This window comes from Melospiza melodia, chromosome 8 (genome assembly GCF_035770615.1).
Source record: "Melospiza melodia melodia isolate bMelMel2 chromosome 8, bMelMel2.pri, whole genome shotgun sequence".
In the NCBI taxonomy this organism is placed as follows: domain Eukaryota; kingdom Metazoa; phylum Chordata; class Aves; order Passeriformes; family Passerellidae; genus Melospiza; species Melospiza melodia.
The window spans coordinates 34,599,592-34,620,464 of NC_086201.1; positions in this window are offsets into that span (position 1 = coordinate 34,599,592).

Consider the following 20,873-nt stretch of genomic DNA (forward strand, 5'->3'; position numbering starts at 1 on the left):
TTACTGCTTGGTCAGTTATCATTTGGCTTTGTTGGTTTTGATTTTAGTGCCTGGGCTGGCTTGTACACTTTGGTTTGCTGTTCTTTATAGTGGATGGGACAAAACCTGCTACTTGTTTTCCTGAATTAATACCTACAGGGTGTGTTGGTTTTTTTTTTTTGGTAGTGGTTTGTTTTGCTTTGCCTAAGGATGGTAAATGGAACTGAGTTTTAAGAGTTTCAAACATTATTAACCTTTATTCACAAATGGTATGAGCTTAGAGAAAATTGCTGCAGGCATCGAGTTTCCATTCCTGCATTCTCAAAGGTTTTGTTGCTAAGTTTACAGTACAAGGACAAAGGAACTTCTAAAAGGCTTTCAGCATCCCTGAAAACTCACATTTAAGTGTAGTGACTTGGCTACTTGAAGAAGGAAGACACTCCAACAATAATGTTTGCAAAGTCTGCAATCCTGCTCATGGGAGAAGCTCATGCAAGTATGCGTATCATGATTTTCCAGACCTAGGAAATAAAAATAAATAAACCTCACAGATTGTGCTCAGGCTGTGGGGAAACAGCAGAGGTTGTGTGTCAGCAGTGCCCCTTCATGTTGCTGCAGTGGTGGGGCCCCCTGGGTCCTTCACCAAGGGCTGGGGTACACATAAAGCAACCACAGTGGTTTTGTTTCATTTTCTGTGAAGAGCAGGATTGCTGAGCTCTGAAAGCTGAGGGTGTTGTGTCCCAGGCAAGCCCAGCTTGCTGGAGTGGGTTTGGTTCATTCCCAGGAGAGTGACCACCACCCTGTTATAATCCTGACAGCACCTGCATCCTGGCACCTTTCAATTCCACTTCACCAACCAGAATATCCAGCAGTTTGATTGCTGCTACAGCTAACTATTATTTAAGAAGTCTGGCCAAGCTGAGGAGATGGGAACTGGTCTCTGGGTTAGCACTGATACAACAACTTAGGGAAAAAAATCCTCTCCCTCCTTCCACCCAAATTGTTCCACTTGTCAAGACACCCCTCTTGTCCCATGCCCAACCCACTATTCTCAAGTCACACTTCAAAGGCAGCTCTTTCAGAGCCCACTCCCAACATTACACTTTACTTTGAAGTACCTGGGCCTCACCTTCATCACCAGTGAGGTGGTTACAAATGGGGCCTGAGGGGAGAAAACCCCTTCTTTGCTAATCCTGCCTGCAGAGGTGCTGCCCTCTCCTCATTTTCCTGCCACACCTTGTTAAATACCTGCAGGAAATTGCCTGCTTCCCTAGGGCTCTGCTCCCCAGTGCCTCACACAAATGCAGAGTGAGGATTAAACACCATTATTGGTCTAACCTGGCTGTGTTTTCCATGTGCCTGCTCTGGTAAAAGGGGCTGCAGGTGCTGTGGGGCAACAAACCCATGGTGCAGCTCTCACTTTTCATAGTTTCCATCAATAAAAGGCAGCATTCTCTTAAGAGGGTAACCCTGGCTGAAGAAAACCCCAGGGGAACAGGCACTAAGGCTCATTGCTGACCTCCAGTCTCACTCTTGTGGTGATGCTGGAAGACAAAGCAGTGTTTTATAGGCAGTAATTTTACAAACACACCTTCCTTTGCCTACAGAAGCAGCAGCACATCTTCCCTCACCCACCAGCACGATCCAATGGCTGCTGTAATTAAAATGAAGCCAGACTGAACCAATTTGACACTCAAGCAGCTCAGATTTAAAATACTCTCTTGAAAAAAACTGCACTTTGCTGTTGAGAGGCAGCACATATGTTTATGTATGGATAATGAGCCTTGCTGGCAAGGACAATTAAGTCTCCTGGAAGCATCTGTGGTCATTCTCCACCTGCATTTCAGAGGGAGGCTCTCTGTGAAATATTTGCCATTCTCTAAGGCAATTGTACCCACCCTTGTACTTGGCTCTGGTGCCTGCTGGGCTGATTCTATAGAATTCCTTGCCATTTTCCTGATGTGCCTTTGCCTCTCAAAGGAGGATGGCAGTCATCACCCAAAGTTAAGTGCATTTTATGTTTATTTTCCTTTTACATCATATTTCTGCCTTGAACCTAGTATTGTGCTTAGTTATAATGAAAACACAACCTAAAAGACTGGATTGCCAAGTACAATTACAATTTATCCAGTAGCAATTCCATTCAGACAGGTTTTTCCAGCCTTCCCACATGTCCCAGCTGCCAGTAAAATAGCTCATGGGCTTTTATAGGTGTGAAAATCCTGCAGGAACCTGAGAGGAGCTTTCTCTGCGTCCAGCGGGGCAGGATGGGGCCAGCCCTGCTTGGTGACAAAAGGTCCAAACCAGATCAAGTGACATCACCCATCGTCACTGCCAAAAATGACCCCATTTCTGGGTATTTATGAGATTTTTTTTCAGCCCCCTAGGAGGGAAGCTCTTTTCCTTACCTCTGGAAAAGAGTGCTATTGCACTTGTTTCCAGCTGCTGGCTCCCAGGCTGCCCCAGTGGACTTGGGAGAGGCCAGGGTGGGGATTGTGCTGTGCCTGCAGCCCTACAGCCCCATGCAGCGTGCAGAGAGAAAAAATGCAGCTCTGCAGGGAGATTGCCAGCAACTCCGCTGCATTTAACCCAGCAGGATACATTAATTGCTTTGGATTCATTAAATAATTAATGAAACCTCCTCCTGCTGCCCTGTGGAGACAGAACAGTGTGAGTGTGTCCTGGGCTTTGTTCAGGCTGGAGCCATTTCTGACACCTTTCCTGACGCAGGGAGTTTGCCAAACTCTGCCTTTCCAGGAATTCCCACTTGCTCCAGCACTGGGGATGCCATAGGACTATAAATAAACAGCTCATGTTGCAAAGGTGATGAACAGGTCAGAAGTTCTGTGCTGGGCTGTGTTCTGGCAGGATGGTGATGCACAGTTATCAGCTTGTACCCACACCTTACCTAATCCTTTAAAGGACAACTCAACAGAGAAGTGACAAAGAAGCCCTGTGCCTGTTGCTTCTTTAAATTTATATATAAAAATGATTTTGGGACTAAGAACAATACAGCATGGAATCCCCTTCTGAAAGCCTCTTCTCCACTCACAGCAAAACACTTTGGGTATTAAATATAGGTTGGTGGGGGTCTTAATATAGCTTGGTTTTAAAAAATTCTTTTCAAGAAGCGCACTTGGAAACAATTTCCTAGCTGTGGACCCACCCATCTACTTACATCCATCTCCACCCTTTTTTCCCCCTGTTATGTTTTTGTCATCTCTAAGACATGTGAAATTCTCAAGAGAAGAGTAATAGTCCTGAATGAGAGGCTTGGGAAGAGCAGACAGAACATGTTAATAAAGGACTAACTCTGCAGCACTGCACTTAGAGAGCAGAGCTGTTTGGGACATTAATACCAAGCAGTGCAGCTCTCCCCCTTAACAGGTTGTGGTTTGTTGTTGTTGTTTTTTTTTTTTTTTTTTTTTTTTCCCTAAAAGGATTCTGCTAGTTTTTCCCTTTATGAAAGTTGACTCTACCCCAAACTCAGGTGAAAGCAGGAGGCAGCACTGAAGCATCATTAAAAGTGACAGAAGGTTCCAGGTCAAGTTGGCTATTGCAGATAAAGCTGCTATCATCTCCTGTTAGTGACTGGGACTGAAAGCCAAGGGTTTTCATTACACACCACCTAAGAAGTACTTTATAAATCACAATAACTCCTGACATGCAATAACATCCACTCTTATTAATATAAACTGCAGGGATTTTTTTTAAAGTCTGCTGGCAGTAAAACCACCCCTTCTATAAAATGTTGGCATTCACACATGCCCTGCAGCTTCCCACAGCACCTTTAAGCACTAAAGATGTTCATTACCTCATACACTGAAAAAAAATAGAGTGGGATTATATTGTTGCTTCAAAATAGCTCCCTTCACCTCTCCTTAAGCTGGAAGGTGCCAGCTGTGGGCACCCCCCAAACCCCAAGGGAATCCTTGCCCCAGAGCAGCCAGCCCTGGTCTGCTATGCTGCTTTTAGTGCCCTGGCACGCAGGTAGGGCTGAATGCTCTGAGCCAGGGAACAAGAACAGTGCTTTCCTCTTTGCCTTTGGACACAGAGATGTTTTATTTTGTTACTGTGTTAGAAAGCATAGCACCTCCCTCAAAATAGCTTTTCCAGACAGGCTATAGCCTCTCCCAACTCAGGGGTTGCAGGTGGGACCTCCTGTGCTGCAGGAAAAGGGCTGGAGCTTCCTGGGGACCATCCAGACCCCATTTATCCCCCAAAGTGCTTCCAGCCAAGGTGACAAGGTGTCACCTCAGGTCCCCATTGCTGAGGGGGGGCAGAGGGTGTTCTGTGGCCACCAGGACCCCACACACTCCTGTCCCCCACCTTGCTGTTTCATGCAGTCCTTCCTCCTCCTCCTTCCCACCCACATGGAAATGATTTATGCTCAGTACCCACAAAACAAAGCTCTCCACCCTACTGAGGCTCTACAAACGTTCTCTTCATAAAAACAAGCATCAACACAGAAGCCATTTTACCTCCTGTGCAGAGGGAACCTGTGAGCTCCTGCAAGGAGACAGTCAGAAGCAACCAGGAGGATACAGCTGGGATACTGAGAGCACCATGACCCCACTCATCCAACAAACAAACAACTCTTTATGGTACATGTGTACAGTAAACACATTGCGAGAGGCAGATGGTGTTAGAATATAAACACGAGGAAAGAGAAGATTCTGGCTAGATACCACTTTTCTAGCTTGAAAAAGGGGAGCTTTTTCCCAAGGTTCACCTCTTTCTTATTCAAGGGAACACAAAATTGTTGAAACAGGGATAAAATGCTTTCTGCTTCTTCTCTAAATTAATCAACACAAGAGGAAGTAGGAATGAGATTTGAGCCCAAATTGAGCAACAGAAGGGCATTAGCTCAAGTTTTCCAGCATACTGGAGAGCCCCATCATCATTACCAGCCTGCCTGAGGAGTTTCTCTTGATGAACTCTTCCATCAGAAAAATTCTGACCAGCCCAGCTACTGCTCTCCTCCCCAGAGTCACAGCAAAGCCACCATCCCTATCCAAGTACACCTTGGATTTGAGTTAAAATGCTTGTGGGATGTTAATCTTACAGAGTTTTGTGCCAGTGCTCCCCAGCTGGGCCTCGTGCATACCAGCACAGAATATAGATAAGGGTGGGAGAGGAAAGACAAGCCCAAAGCTTCTTTTATTTTCAAGTGACTTTTGATGAGATATGTCAGAAATAGCAGGATCTTTTCCAATGCCTGTCCTACTTTGCAACAATAGCTGCTTGTTGTGCACAGTGAGCCGAAGAGATGCCAGCAGGAATGGTTGTAATACCACTTTATAAGCAAATTAATTGCTTCTAATTAGACTCCTCCACTAAGCAGGAATAGCTCATCTTGCAATAAACTTTTACAACCTTTTCTCACACACACCTGAAAGCCACTTTGCCTGCTTTGCTGTGCATGGAAGGGGTGGGTGCTGCTTATTCTCCCTAACAGATGCACAGCCATACACAACTTCTCTGCTTCTAATAATTCCCAGTGCCTCTCAGTATTGCAGTTGGTTTGCAGTTCCAAGGTTTATTCCTCCCCCCATTGGTGGCTCCTGTAAGGTGCAATACAAGGGATTCCTGGATGTCACTAGCTTTAATTACAGACACAGTGTTCAAGCACTGCAGCAGAAGCACAAACACCTTTATAAGTTTCATTTGCAATCTTCAGGGCTTTTTTTGGCAGTTTATATTTTCTTGCTGCAGGGAATAAAACATGTTTTCTATCTGATGAAAAAAAAAAAGGGAAGATTTTAGTACTAATTGGATGAAAGGAACGGTGTAAAATTTAATAGAGAAAATAAATCCAGAAGGGGGAAGAAATTAATGCACCAAAATCCTGTGGGGTGTCCTTAAGAAAGCAAATGTTTACCTGCTCTGAGAATATGTACTTTGAAGGTGCCTTAGCCCAGCAACAAAATTGAGAGCAGTGCAACAGACCCTTCCATAAATATTTGCGCTTGGGCTCACTCGTTCTCCGGGGCTGTAACATCACGGCCGGGTTATATTTCCTCGGTTTATCGGGGCTGTAACATCACGGCCGGGTTATATTTCCTCGGTTTATCGGTGCGTGTGCTCGGCCCCAGCCGTAGCCGGGATCCCCGGGCGCTGCGTGCGGGGTGCGGGCGGTTCGGCGCTGCCGACAGTAGATGTCAGCATTGCCTTGTGCCTCCCCGCTGCTCCGGCGCAGCCACCGAGATCTTCACCGAGACAAAATATTCAGCTCATAGGCAACAGCATTTGTTTCAGCTGTTCTGCATATTCCTAGGCTTTTTTTTTTTTTTTTTTTTTTAGGATGGATAAAAGTGACAATGGTCTTTTCCCATCAGTTAAATGCTCTGCAAGATATGCTTTGAAGGTTTCTCTTCAAGGATTTTTCACACCATATTGTCAGGAGCCAGGACATCCCTCTGGCTGTCCTGAGCAGCCAGAACCCCTGCCAGGGGGCTCAGAGACCCTGGCACAGAGCCCAAAATGCCCCTGTGGTTTTCATTATGACCCGTGGAGCAAGTTACCAACCTTAGATGAAGACCTGCAAGCCACAAAATAATAAGTGGAATAATAGTAAATTTATAACAAAGGGAAAAAGTAGATTTTGAGGTTTTTAGAATGGGGGTTCAGGGGGGCAAGATGGAGGGATCTGGGCATGTCCAGCCTTTCTCCTTCTTCTTGGTCTCCATCTTCAGCTGTGATGGTGGCACTTACAGATTGGTTTAGAGTAGAAGCTCACTGTCTGACATAGGTGATAGGCATTGGAAAGCAATTGTAAACATTGTATACATTGTAGTTTTTAGTATAAAGACATAACATAGCCCTGTGGGCAGGCAGAATGCCTCTGACTGTCGTGTTGAACAGACCTCACCAGGGCAAGAGAAAGAATTTTATAGATAAGATAGAATAAACAACCTTGAGACCGAGAAATGAAGAGCCCTGACTCCTTCTTCAAGCGCCAGGCTGGGAAAAGAGACTTTGAACATTTCTTGGGGTCACTCTGACAAGCTAAAGAGCTCAACACCACATGACTGTGAGAAGGAACATATAAGAAATTCTTAATTCTTTGTTTGACTGCTCAGGGGCTGTGAAGGGTGAGTTGCCTCTCTTCTCCTTGCTCCCCATCAGCCAGGGCCGTATCTCTTTAGCACTGTTCATCCCTTTCCCCAGCCTTTCCTAGAAACTCCGGCGCCTTTCAGGAGGATGCTGATGCTTATTCTTAAATCTCTGCCAACGAGCGGACAAAATCCCCTCCAGGCGCGCCCTCAGCTTGGTTCCCTGAGGTGACTCAGTGCAGGGACAGGGGCTCTCTCCTCCTGCCGGGCGCAGATAATTCTTTGCTTCGCATTAGGGTGGCAGCATTGGCCGCGCTATGGGGACTGGCGGCGGCCAGGAGCTGTGCATCCCACGGGAGCCGAGCTACACGGGCTGGGCAAGCAGGGGACTGCTCGGGGGCAGCTTGGGGACACCTGAGATCAGAACCACTCCCGGACAGCTCTGGGATAGGCGCTGGCCTGAGGTGGCCCCAGGCAGCTCACACATATTCAGCTGGGACTCACTGTGCTGAACCTGAGCGTGGTGAGGACACACGTGAGCAGCCAGCCCTGTTGGCACTGCTGTCCCCTCCTGCTTCCAGTGGTTTGGAAAGGGGAGAGAAAGTTCCTGCTGGAGTGTGGGGCAATGATGCTGATGAAAGGAGCTTCATCCAGAGAGCATTTGAGTGAGAGCAAAAGAAAGCAGTCATCCACCTATGCTGTGTCCCCACAACCCCTCCCTGTGCTTCCCCAGGCCTGGAGAGAGAATGGGAATGCTGGGCAGAAGAAGAGTGATGAAATGGAAGAGAATCAGAGACAGGATTCAGTGGTGCATTTATTTACATTGGAGGTTTTGTAGTGATGATGGAGTGCAAATGCTGGTAAAGATGAGAAAGGATCATTTATCTTGGAAGATTTTACCCATCCCAACTTCTACCACAGCTCCTCTCAGAGCAAATGTTTTCAGGAAGGTGTCCCTCTGCTTGGGGGATTTCAGCATTTTGGGTATCTAAAAGTTTGATGGCTTTTTGAGAGACTGACAACACATCCAAAGTCTTCCAGTCTTGCTCCACCAGAGCTCTTGGGATTCTGGAGTGGCATTGAACTATTCTGCCAGAGCCACACTCTGCCACATCTGAAAGTTTCATTTAATTTGCACACCCTGGAGCAGCACCATTTATGAGCAGTGCTTCACTGGTGGGAAATATCATTTGAAGATTTTCATCATCACATTAAAATGTACTTTCTTTAAAAAAAACCCTACAGTTTATGAAGTAGCTGACAATTTTTTGGGGACTGAAGACTCACAGAAGCCTTTGGATGTGAGAGCCTTCCTACAGTGCATGCAGGGTGAAATCCACAGATCAGAACTTTCCATTATAATTGCACACAATTGTTTGGACTGATCACAGCATCCTTCATTTCTGTGGTAATTGCACTGGCCTTGAGTGCCAGGTACTGACATCCCAGTATCTTCCTGGTACTCAGTAACTGCTTCTGATCAATGCTGATGTGAATGAATTAAAGTTAATAATATTTCCTCCTATTAGGGCAACAGCTGCTGGGCTCTAATTCAATCCTGCCAGACTGGGCAGGTGCTTTTACTTTGGATGTGAAAAGAGACATGATTTAAGGCCCTGGTGAACAGGCTGAAATCTTCTTTCTTCTGGAAAGGAGGTGGGGCTTGTATGCTGGAGAAATACTTCACAAAAGTATTACATTTAAAAACAGATATGTTTTTTAATGGCTGTTTTATCATGTTTGTTAACATGATAAATGATAAAGAAGGGATTTTAAGATTAAAAGCTTTACTTGGTTTTGTGTTTCTGCACCAGAAGGAAGAAAAATGCTAATGCTAATTTTAATTTATTTCTGTGTTATGTAATGGCTCATGTTAGGCTAGGTAGCTCTACAATGAAAAATATATCTGTATAAGGCATGAAGTCAGCATCAAAGTGCTTCAAAACTCCTGTGTGTGTGTTTATACCACTCTAGAAGCCCGAGTTCACCGTTGCCTTGAACTTTGTCTCATTGCAAAGCAGATGCAAAAATCTAGTTTGTTTTTGCTCTAGATGGTTGAAGTTAAAGCAAAGGTACCAGTGAAAATGACAGTATCAGACAGCTGGCTGTGGCTCCTGTTCCTTGCTGGTACTTTCCTTCTGCTTAGGTCCCCTTGCAAACTGACAAAAGATATATCCTTGCAAATCATTTTGTAGCCTGCACATGTGTTTAATTAGTCTCCAGCCCACATGAGGGACTGCAAGGAGAAAGATAATTATGCAGGCTTCATGCTGTTTTGAGCTCTTGTGCTTTGCATTTTCTTTTCCAGCATTCAATTAAAAGTTAAGCACTTTTTGAGGCTATCCAAGTAGACAGCTATTGATTCTTCATTCCATAAAAAAGGCCCTTCTTATGGTTTGTCAATTTGTGAACTTGCTGGCTGAGAGAGAAACTGGGTAGCACCACACATCCTTGGAGAAACACCACAATGAATGCAAGGTGTGTGCTCACACTTAAGGCCAAAATACCTGATAATTTAAAAGGGCTTTTTAGTTTAAAAGTTTTCAAATATTAAAAATGAATAATTTTAATTGCTCACTAAGGGGACTTTCTGGGATTCCTGGAGAAGCTTTGAAATGACCTGACTTTTCTAAGAGGATCACTGTCTCTCCTTTGGCTGTGGACAACATGCATATGCTCTTGGTGCCAGGGTTTATCACTGCCACAGAGGACAAGTAGATGTGGCAACAGCTGAGAAGATGCAAAGGAAAGGAATTGTAAATGTTTGATTTTTCAATATTAACAGGTTTCCTCAACAACACTTGGTCTGTGGAAATTTACTCTGCTTTGTCAGGAGGAAAAAGTTTTCATGGGGTCCTAACACAAAGACCATTGGCACCCATAGGATCTTTTCCTTGATTTTAACAGATCTGGAATCTTCCCTCTAAGAAAGGATCAGACAATGCACTGTTAGAGGAGTTGACATGGCTGGACTATAAATTCCCTGTGAAGTAGTAGGGATCTTTATGTAGTACTGGCTAAGGAGTAAAGGGGATGGATCAGACAAAGATTATAACTATCCCCATTAAGGGCTCTTATTATCCCTGATATAATTACAGAAAAGCAGGGAACTTTTATGGGCAAAGCTGGCAGTGCTCACACAGGCTTTCAGCACTGATAATAGCACGTGGCTTAATGGTGACCAGGTCAAATGGTCCCTTCTGTAAGGTTCAGATAGAGACCTCCTGTCCTACCAAACTTTCATACCTGACCCACTCCAATTTGCAGCAGAAGGGTATGAGTCTTGGAATTGAAACCAACTGAGCCTGGTCCAAGTTGTGCTTTGTCTTTGCTCCTGGACAACTCCAAGGCACAGAAGTCTCTATAACAGCTTCCCTGACCATAATAAAAAACATAAAAAGTAGTGACTATGGTCAGGGAAGCAGGGAGGCTGCTATGGAGACTGCTGTGCCTTCAGGAGGCTCCTCTCAGCCTCCTGTGATGGGTATGAGCTGCTTATAACATCAGCATTTTAGAGCTACAATAGCACAGCTCACTCAGTCCTAATTAGCTGTGACCAGTGAAAGCATCAAGCTGACACAGTGCTGTGAGAGAAGCATCACTGAATCCATGCCTGGGAGGAAGGCACTGTCCAAATACTGTAGCTGGAGTTGTGTCTCTCTTTAATTAGCAGATTTATGGTCTGGTGGGTGCATGATGAATTGAGACAGTATGGTTAACTGTGGTGAACAAAGCTGCATCCTAACAACCAGTGCCTCTATAAAATTATATTGGCAATGAAATGCCATTGTGCTTAGTAACTCCAAGGTGGGCTAAACCTGCAGAACTGAGATCTACATTTACATACATGTGCAAGAATAAGCACCTAGAAAATTCATCCATGAACCTGGAACCAGAGCTGGTTTCCAGCTCCCAGTGTCAGTGCACTCTGGATTTTCAGTGTGGCTTTTCATCTGTGTGTCTGGGTACAGTTATCAAATCCAGAAAAGGGGACCCATTTCATCAATGCTAAGAATCATTGCTACTTGTTAATATTAATTTACACTAATGGGAGTAATAATCAAAAGCTAATTAGGCATTGTGTTCTGTGTAATGATGGGATAGGCAAGGTGTTTAATGGTCACAAGACTTTTCATATACAGACCGAAGTCCTCACTTGGGCTTATTGGGAATAGCTCCACTTGGCTGGAGGGCACTCACCTTAATCTCACAGGTGAATGACAGTATGGACAGGGATGCAGCTGGAGATGCCAGCAGATTTTGTCCAGTTCAGGTGCCATCCTGCTCTGAGCCCAATTTCCTTCAGGAAGTCTCATGGTGGACTCTGGAAATTGAAGCAAGTGAGATGTCAAGTCTGAAAATGTCCAGTTACACAGCTTAGAGTCAAACAGAAAACCAATCCTCTGTTATGCCTCTTGCCATAAAGGCAAAATCTACAGGTCTATTATGTCTGTGACATAATTTAGTGTGTAAAGTTTAGAGGTTATTCCTGCATTCCTCCTGTGATTAAAATTGTTGTTCTTCAAGCACAGTTTGGGAGGAATCATAATAATTTTGAATTGGAGTAGCTGGTATTGTTAGAAAAAAAAAAAAAAATGGACTAGTGTTTGCTCCTCCACATCTTCCTTCAGATATTGGGATTTGGGCTAGATGTCCCAATCACACAGATCTGGCCAGACATTCTCAGCATGAAAATACAGTCTGGGGGAATGGGTTATGTTTTAACACTTTCATCAGAGCTGCTACTTAGCACAAATTATCCCATATAATCTAATTACCAAAATTTCTACTGTTTTTCTTGAACAAAGTAAGGTAACCCACAGGATAGCATACAGATGACAAAATAGGTTCTCTGCACCATCTTAAATAACTTTACAACTGAGATTCATGCACCAATGAGGAGAAAACAGATGTAGCTATGGATTTACAAAGTATGGCAAATATAATTTAGAAAAGAAAGCGTTGTCATTACATTGCAAGAATTCCTAATTGCTAGAGTTCCCTACCTCCTTGATGTTTCTCAGAGGCAGCTCCTCCAGGCACTGACTCAGCCTCACAGCAGCCAACTGACTCCAGTTCTCCTCGACCAACCAATCCACTCTTTTATAACACTCTTCTTATTGGCTACAGCTGTGGCCTGTTAACATCAGGCCTGCTCCTAATCTCTAATTATTATCTCAGCTGCAACTCCTTAATGGGGTAAAATTATTTTCTATACTACCTTCACTTGCTTATATTGTATCCCCCTACAAAGAAGGCTCAAGGAAACATTGCTGATGCAACTTTATCTCCGTTAGCCTTAGGTTTGCTGGGCAGTATCATAGTGTAGCTGTTGCTATTTTTATATGCTTTGTGGAAACCCATGTTCCCTGAGGCTAGTGAGTAGAAAATAACAAGTAGCTTCCAAAAGACAGATCATTTTACGTGTGATGATGAGAGCTGGTGAATGATGAACTTTCTGGGTTCAGATTATTACATTCAGTCCAGCTGCATTTTAAGTTGATAGGAAAACCTCACATGATTTCACTGAGGGTTGGGCCAACAGATTGCTGTTTGCCTCTAGCAGAAAGTAAAATCATGGGGGGACGTCTGCGTGTGCACACTCTTATTTTTAAATTGCTCCTTCTGTAGGCAACATGTCTCGCCAGGTTCAGTGGGTGCTTGTTAGAGACTTAGCCTGGGGTTGGGAAAATGGACCATGAAGGTGATTATTTCTTTCTGAATTATTCATTGGAGAATCTTCTGCTTGCAAATGAGATAAATGTATCTGACACATGACCTGACAACATGCCAGTTTGACTAATTGCTGGCTCACTGTGAAATCACCCGGCATGGGCTAAGGAGGGTGAAGACTTGGCAAGATGGCAAAAGGAAGGCTGTCCAGGCTCACAAGGGCTCCAGCTGATGGCCACCAAGGGTTTGACACTGTGTGAAGTCTCCCAGGAAAGCTGAAGACACACAGGTACTTTGCATTGTGCCATACAGGCATGTTCCCTCCTGAACAGGAGAGAGGGAGAAGGAATGGGGGTCTGGACACATAGGTACTCCTTCAAAAATTCTGTTCTGGCTCACTCAGAACCCCAGCTCCATGTGTAAAGATGCTTTTGTCCACAAGGTTGGTTTGGTTTTTTGTTACTGGGGTTTTTTTTTTTTTGTTTGTTTGTTTGTTTGGTTTTTTTTTTTTTTTTTTTTTTTTTTTAAGCAAGAGATCTTGCCTTCTGCAAGGGTGGGAATTGCAACTGTAGCCACTTGTCAAGTATTCAGACATAACTGATTTGTAGTCCCTAGCTTGTACAGGTTTAATGTTGGCTGTGCTTTAAAAAAACTTGGTGAAAAATGTGAGGTGAAAATTGCACATCTCTGATGGAAATGTCAAAAGGGATATGGATGGGTTACTCCACATACTTTGTTTTTCTTTTGAATGTTTTGTTTTAGACTTTCTCACTGCCAAAAGAATGGACTATAAGGAGCCACACTTTGATGTGGGGTTTCAGCTGGGGAAGGGCAATACCTAGGGAACCGCACCTTACCCAGCTGGCATTGAACAGAACCATTTCTAGAGTCATGAGCCCTACAAAGCCCAGCAAAGTGAGCTGAGGCTCTTAGGTGAAGCATTGATGGACATGCTGGCCTGTCAAGATACTCACATTATGTCCCAGTAAAGTTTGAATATGTGTTCAGAAGTTTAAAGGTGAATTTATGTGAGGAAATTCTGAATTTTCTCTTCTGAACTCAGCTGTATCTTTTGAAGGGTCAGAAATGCCTTTACAGGGACGTGTTTGTTTTAAAGTGGGGTTAATTTGAAGAGATAAATGTTGTATTTCTTAAATAGCTATATCATCTTCCATCTTCATCTTCGTATCCAACTTCCAGTGGAGTAAGCTGCTGTTAAAAGTAAAGCTACATTTCTCTCTGTGCCTGAGCAGTGGAGAGGAACCAGCAGCCATCAGACTGCCTTGTAAATGCCTGCTTTGGACAGCTCACAGCCTCAGGAGGGGAGGATGGAAATCAACACAGAGCAAGGAGATGCCTGCTCTGGTCAAAGCAGCCCTGGAAAGGGTTTATCTGAAAGGACATCCTGCTTGGGGGCTGGGATCCAGGAGAAGGACTGGACACCACTGGGGGCCCAGAGGCAGCAAGTCTCTCTTGGACACAGGCACTGCAATTGCCATTTCCACATTTCCAAAAAGGGAACAAGCTGACAGAGCCAATTGTAAGGTTTGGAACCAGTGAAAGCCTCTTGGGTTCCTGTGTCCCTGTAGGGCCTCTTTAGATTTTCACCTTATGTTAAATATTTGGCTCCAAGTTACTGGGAACATATCTGAAGTATAATTATGAGAAGAATTTATATTAAGGTAAACTTCCAATGTGAGCTAGTCCATTTCAAACCCCTTTGGGCATCTTCAAATGCAACACAGGGTGCCCAAGATTTAGGTCTAGTTTGAGAAGCTGAATTACCAACATTTGCTCATTCTGTTCTTTACAAAAATGAGCAAATGGCTTGACAGCAAAAGTTATGGCTGTGCTATAAGTAGTATGAAGGTAAAAGGAAAGAACTTAAACATAGCATTTCCAGGTTTCACTTTTGTGGCACTTCAATATTTAAACAAAATATTAAAAGCCCCACAAAGCAATGCTTTGACATTTAGGTACAGGGTGCCAATATTGTACTACTGCTTTCATCAGAGGCATGTGAAAATGAAAGCCATGAAATGCTTCATTCACATCACAAATGACAATCAGTATTTGGACACAGAAGAGTTCTGGTTTTTCTAAAAAAAAACTATTCAAAATGGTGCATTTTAATAGAATTGTTGCCCAGAGTTCTATAGTTCTGTTAATACTAACAAAGCAAAGAGATGGACATAAAGCCAGTGCAGTCCTCATTGTGTATTAATCTAGAGAAACCAGTATGTACTGCCACCCTCAGCTCAGCTAAAACAGATTAGAGGTGGACACTTTGAAATTACTTTTATTTTCATATTCTGTATGTGAAAAAAAAGACACTGCAACAAAACCAAAGAAAATGATTGAGGAATTTAAGATTCCATGCTTGGTCTCCATCAAGGCAAGAAGCTTTAAGCAGGTGAGGAAAGGCTTGGCTAAAAGCTCTGCTAGCAAATGTTGCTTTTGGCTACAAATCCCCTGCTACTCTTTGCCCATTTTGCATCAAATTCTGTGACCTCTTGAACCATTTTTTGGATATAATTTTAATTTATAATTTTTTTAGAATAAGAATAAACCATTTATTCTAGGTCAATCTCTGTAAACAGGTTGAAGAAATAGCACAGGATGGTGAAAGTTGCTAAAAAACAGAAATGTAAATGGTTGGTCAGAATAGGGAAAGCTAGAGCAAAAAAAAAAAAAAGGGAGGAGTGAGACAAAGCAAGGAAAGCATCAAAGAGCAGGCAAGTGTTTTGGGGCAACAAGAAGGAAGAAAGTGAAGGAGATTGCACTCTACCTTACTAATGATAAAAGACAGGATTGGGTGCAGGGAGAAAATGTTGTTGAAGCACCCAATCCTTTTAAATAATTTATGGTTTTGGTAGATGTATTCCTTTATGTCAATTTTAAATCTGATTTTGACAAAGAAAACTTTGTCATGTCTGGTTTTAATGCAAACATGTACATACATGACCTCCAAAAACAAAAACAACAACAACAAAAAAAAAGAGCAGGAAACCACCTAAAATGATTCTGGCATGTACTAATTATTAGCATGAGACTTAAGACTTCCAATGGGAAGATGCATCACCTGGGTAATAAGCAGTGAAGCCCTTGGAAGCATGGTAAAATAAGAAAAAGGAACAGTTTTTGCAAGCTTTTGTATTGCTTGTCCTTTATTTCATGTTTTCTGATGTGGTGGTGTCTCAATTCTTGCTAAGTACAGACTAGGAAAAAATATAGCACTTTGTTTTCTCTCATCTTTTGTGCTAAGGCTGGTGGTTTTTCCTTTTACTACAGCCACATGGAGTTATTTTTTTCCTTAGCTTGTAGTAGGAGTGCATTAGCTGCTTTGTGGTCACAGCTGCCTTGAAGAGCACATCAACTAAACTTAATTTCAAAGGGGAGGAGAACATATTAAGTGAAAAGCCTCTAATTATCAGGAACCAATGATCATTAGTCCTTATAAGCTGCATAAACACTTGTGTTCACAAAACTGGAGTTTAGAGAGAACACTGCTCGCTCCACCCACTTGTAAAATAAAAAGTTACTATGTGGCACCTCTCTTGTCTCTTAGCACTACTTATTCTCCCTGTGATGCAGAAATGCTCCCAAATTTAGACCAGGCAGAGCCAATGTAGTGCTCCTGCTAATTGTCAAGGGCAGCATGAGCCAGGGGTGTGGAGGCTGCAGTTCTTGGCAAGAGCAGCACCAGTGTGGATGGAATGACTCTTCTATTATACATTGCAGTGTACAGACTGGACTGATATTTCAGCACTGTGTACACTACCACTCCAGGTCTGCAGTGGGACACCTGCACTCCTCAGAGCCCTGCCCTGGGCTCACGTTGTACTGATGTCTTTGCTGTATTATTGACAAAATCCTTGGCTGTTGACTCCCAAATTTTTCTCTAAGTGCAGTCAAAACTCTTCATACTTCTGTTTTCACTTATATTGTTGGGTTTGGAGCAGATTATTGTCTCTTTTTTTCCTGTGAAAGAGCTGTGTGACACTGAAGCCAGAAATCAGACTGGATTTTAGAAATTTACTAAACAAAGCAATGTTTTGTGTTTGGTGATTAAGTAGTGTAACTGGTATTCCACCTAATGCTTATTGTGCTTCAATGAAATGTTAAGGAGAACAACCATCAGAGAACTGCTGATGTGTTGGAAAACAAACATTTTTGTTTTCATAGGATCTCAACTCAAACCCTTTTTAAAGAGATTTAGTGTATCCTACATCTATAGACATACCTGGAAATAAAGCAGAGCCTTATATATTTAATGTTCTTACAGGGTAGATATAAAATATATATTTAGTCACTTCAGCTTAACTCTGAATGCCAAACCTCTAGCATTTAAGTGTTACTTTCCCTCATTAAAAAAAGTAACCAAACAGAAAAAAAACCCCCAACTAACACTCCCCCACCTCCCCCCTTTAAAAATAAATCTGGATTAGGTTTTTTAGGTTTAAATTATTTGTGAATCATATGAGCACCAACACAGGAACAAGGAAAAAAGCAGGAGTGCCCCAGCAGGAGGTAGAGTAGAAAGCTGATTGATTTAAGCTGTCATGGGATCCTATTTATTAGAAATCCTACTCTGTTTTTTGGAAGCACCCTGTTCTGTTACATTTAAAGCTCAGCAAGGTTACTGTGGCTTTGCAAATGTGACCTTTATAAAAATGACCTGGCATTACAGGTAATATTACACTGTAGTTACACTGCTTTTGGCAACTCTGACATTTTTAGATGAAATTTCTGTTAAAGTAGCAGTCTCTCTCTTTTTGAGACTGTGTTTGTACTAATCAATTCCTTCAATCTCCTTCCTTTATCAGAAGCACCTTTGGCATACAACATTACAGCAGGAAAAGAAAGTCCTACTTTTCTAAAGTTGGGAAAGTGATCGTGCTTCTACAGCATTGCCAATGTGCTGGTGAACAAGACAAGAACAAGACATTTCACTGGATACAATATTTGTGTCCTTTGGAAACTTGCGTGTCCCTTCCTTCCCTGTAGAAACTTTTATGGGAACTCTGTAAAATAAACACACAAAAACATAGGGATATATAATATCCCTAAAACATAGGGATACATAATTTCCCACTGCCTCTTACCTACCTCCAATAGTCTGTGCCTGTAAAATGCCTGCAGCTGACAAAACTTCCCCTGTAAGCTTTCCTTCCATTTCAGAGCCTGTGTTCCAAGTATCCTTGATGTGATTCTTGGGATAAGCCTTAGCCAAATTCTGCATGTTACTCTGTTGTTGTACAAGCAGCTGCCAGATGGCAATACAGAGAAAATACATTTAACGTCAGTCACCTCTCTGGAAGCCAGATGGCACAGCAGAAGCTGGAACAAGATGTTTGCCAACTCGTTCTGGCTCCCAGCTGTGGTCCCCTGCTCCACCATGACCGTGTGGACAATGGCCCCTTGACTGTCACCGTGATGGTGCTGTTAGAGCCACTCTTTGGGCTGCTCAGAAAGCTGAATTGCTGACATTGCCTCGTCCTTCCTCCCCGAAGAACAATTAGAAATGGGTGTGTGGAAGTCAGTGGGGCAGATAATTCTTTGTTGGCTGCTTGTCTGCTGTGATGAAGTGCATACACTGAAACTTTTGGATGTGTTCCCGCAGGGGAGGGAAAGTCACTGAAAGTAGCTCACGTGCTTGTTCTGGTTTTTTAAACTGAATTTGTCAAAATTGTAGCTGGTTTGATTGTTGAATTCAGCAGGAGGGGATATTTGGCTCTGAATGCAAGGAGAGTCTCTCAGTCTTTCAGGTGGTGGTATAAAGGTAAGAGTAGCTGGCCCTTAGGGATTGGGAGCACAGGCAATGCTTCTGGAGCATTCCAGTTTGTCCAGTTGTCATAAATGATCTCCTTTAAATCCTCTGCCTTGTCTGGCTGATTGCTCAGGCAGATCTGGTGGAGATACACACCTCACTCTGTGAGAAAAGCAAACAGCCTGCCTAATGAAATGCTCAGATGCTGCTCCCATGTCTTTCTCACGAGAAGTTATGGGATACAGTAACAGCACTGGTTGCTGCCATTTGGGAGATGATAATCATTTATAACCCAGACTGTTATGAGGCCATAAACCGGGGTGAATTGGGTGCTTGGAATTCAGCTTAGCAATAATCAAATACAAAGTATTTATGGCAGGTGGCTCTGAACGAGGTAAGAGAGAAACTAGTTGGCTTGTTATGCCTTTGGAAGGAAAATGTCAGTACGATGAAGCCATTTATACAGTCACAGTGGGGTGACATAAAGGGTTTGGAAGTTGCCAACCAAACACTGTTTCTAAACAAAGCTTTAAATCTTTGGGAAATAACAATCTTTGACCAACTGACTTTTATTTAAAAGTAATCAAATAAACTCTATGGGTCCTTTACAGTACTGGCAAACATCCATGTATGATGGAATTGGTTATATTTTGCTTCAAGTTTTTTTCATAGCAAGTGCACTGACTATATCTGACTTCTGAAAATGGGAGCCATAGGATGTCCTGAACTAGCTGGTGTCTGAAGTGAGAATACAACTTTAAAAAAGAACCCTGTGGTTCTTAAAATCCTTCTGGATACTTGAAAATCACTTGGATTTGCTAAAACATTAACTCTCTGCTTTTAGTTATGACTTATTTTTATTTTTTTATTTTTTACTTAATTTTTTTTATTTAATTTATTCCTAAAATCTAACCTAGATCTACTCACTTGATATGGTTCTATCTTTGCACAGCCTTTCTTTCTAAATATTACCCATTGACATTGATCTTTATGATTTCTTAAATAAACCAAGAAGATTGAGATCCTTTTGTCAGCCACTCTTAATTGTTTTCTAATCATAATCTTCCCTGAAGCACCTTTCTGAGCCCTTTTTAAGCTTTCATCACTCTTCTTCAGTTGTGGATACCCCACATTTCCATGGTTTAGTGTGACAGTGATGTCCCCCAACCATGAAAGATCAAGGAAGATACGTCACCATTTGCCCTCTACCTTTTGAAACCAGCTGAGTTCAAGTCCTGACATGTATTAAACTCAACAACAGTATTTGAGAGAATTTGGGGGAATACAACAGTTCTTGTCATCTTTGCGGTGTTGTGACAATCTTGTGCCAAAACACTGTTCTTTTATTACAATTTGGAGACTCTGACAGTGCCAAAGTACTTGTGATTTCTCAAGAAAGTGTCTGCCATGGGAGAGGAATGGCATTGCTGTGTGACAATCACTGCATAGTGCCAAAACAATAGTTTCACAGGCAGCAGGTCCTCTTGCAGGACTGTATCTTTTCAGGCTAAAATTTAAACTAAATTATATAATTCAGTTTCCTCCACTTGCATCTGCTCTGATCTTCAGGCTGTTTGTCAATGTGTCAATGCTTACCTTTTTTGGTTTGTTTATATTTTTGGGGTTTGGTGGGGTTTTTTGTTTTGTTTTGGGGTTTTTTGGTTTTTGTTTTGTTTTGGTTTTTTTGGTTTTTTGTTAACCCTGCAAGTAAAACTCTCCTTTTAACCCAGCCATCAGCAATTTTTTTACGATTTTTGCAATTATTTTTTTCCTCCTAGATACTTTGGGCACTTATTTCTGTTACTTTACATTAATTCAAGCACTGATTCTGAGTTCCTGTTGCATGTAAAGCCCCTTAACTCAATGTGAATTTAGTACTGGTACCTCTAAGCTTATCTTAAAATCAGAAAAAGTGACAGAATTTTTTTTTTTCAACTTGATTTCAAACTCCCAGGAGCCATGACGTGTGTTCTCCACAGAAAAATATTGCTCTCCCAAACTTTTTCCTGGGAAAACTCCTGCTTTTAATTGTGAATATAGAATCACAGGAGAGTTTTGGTCCTGAAGGCACCTAAGCAATCGGTCCCACAGGACTTAGCTCAGCTTGCAGCTAAAAGAAGTTCCATCTGCAGAAGGAATTAGTTCTCTCTTAGGAGTTTGAAGCGGATTCCCCCCTCATTTTTTGCTGTTTTTCCTTCCACCTGAGGAAGGTCGGTGTGTGTCTGCCGGAGGGGCCGCCCTGAGGGGACGCCCTCATTGGGTCCTCCAGGGACTTAAGCAATCGCTCCCACGGGACTTAGCTCAGCTTCCAGCTATAAAAATGTTCATCTGCAGAACAAATTAATCCTCTCTTAAGAGTTTGAAGCAGTTTCCCCCCTCATTTTCTGCTGTTTTTC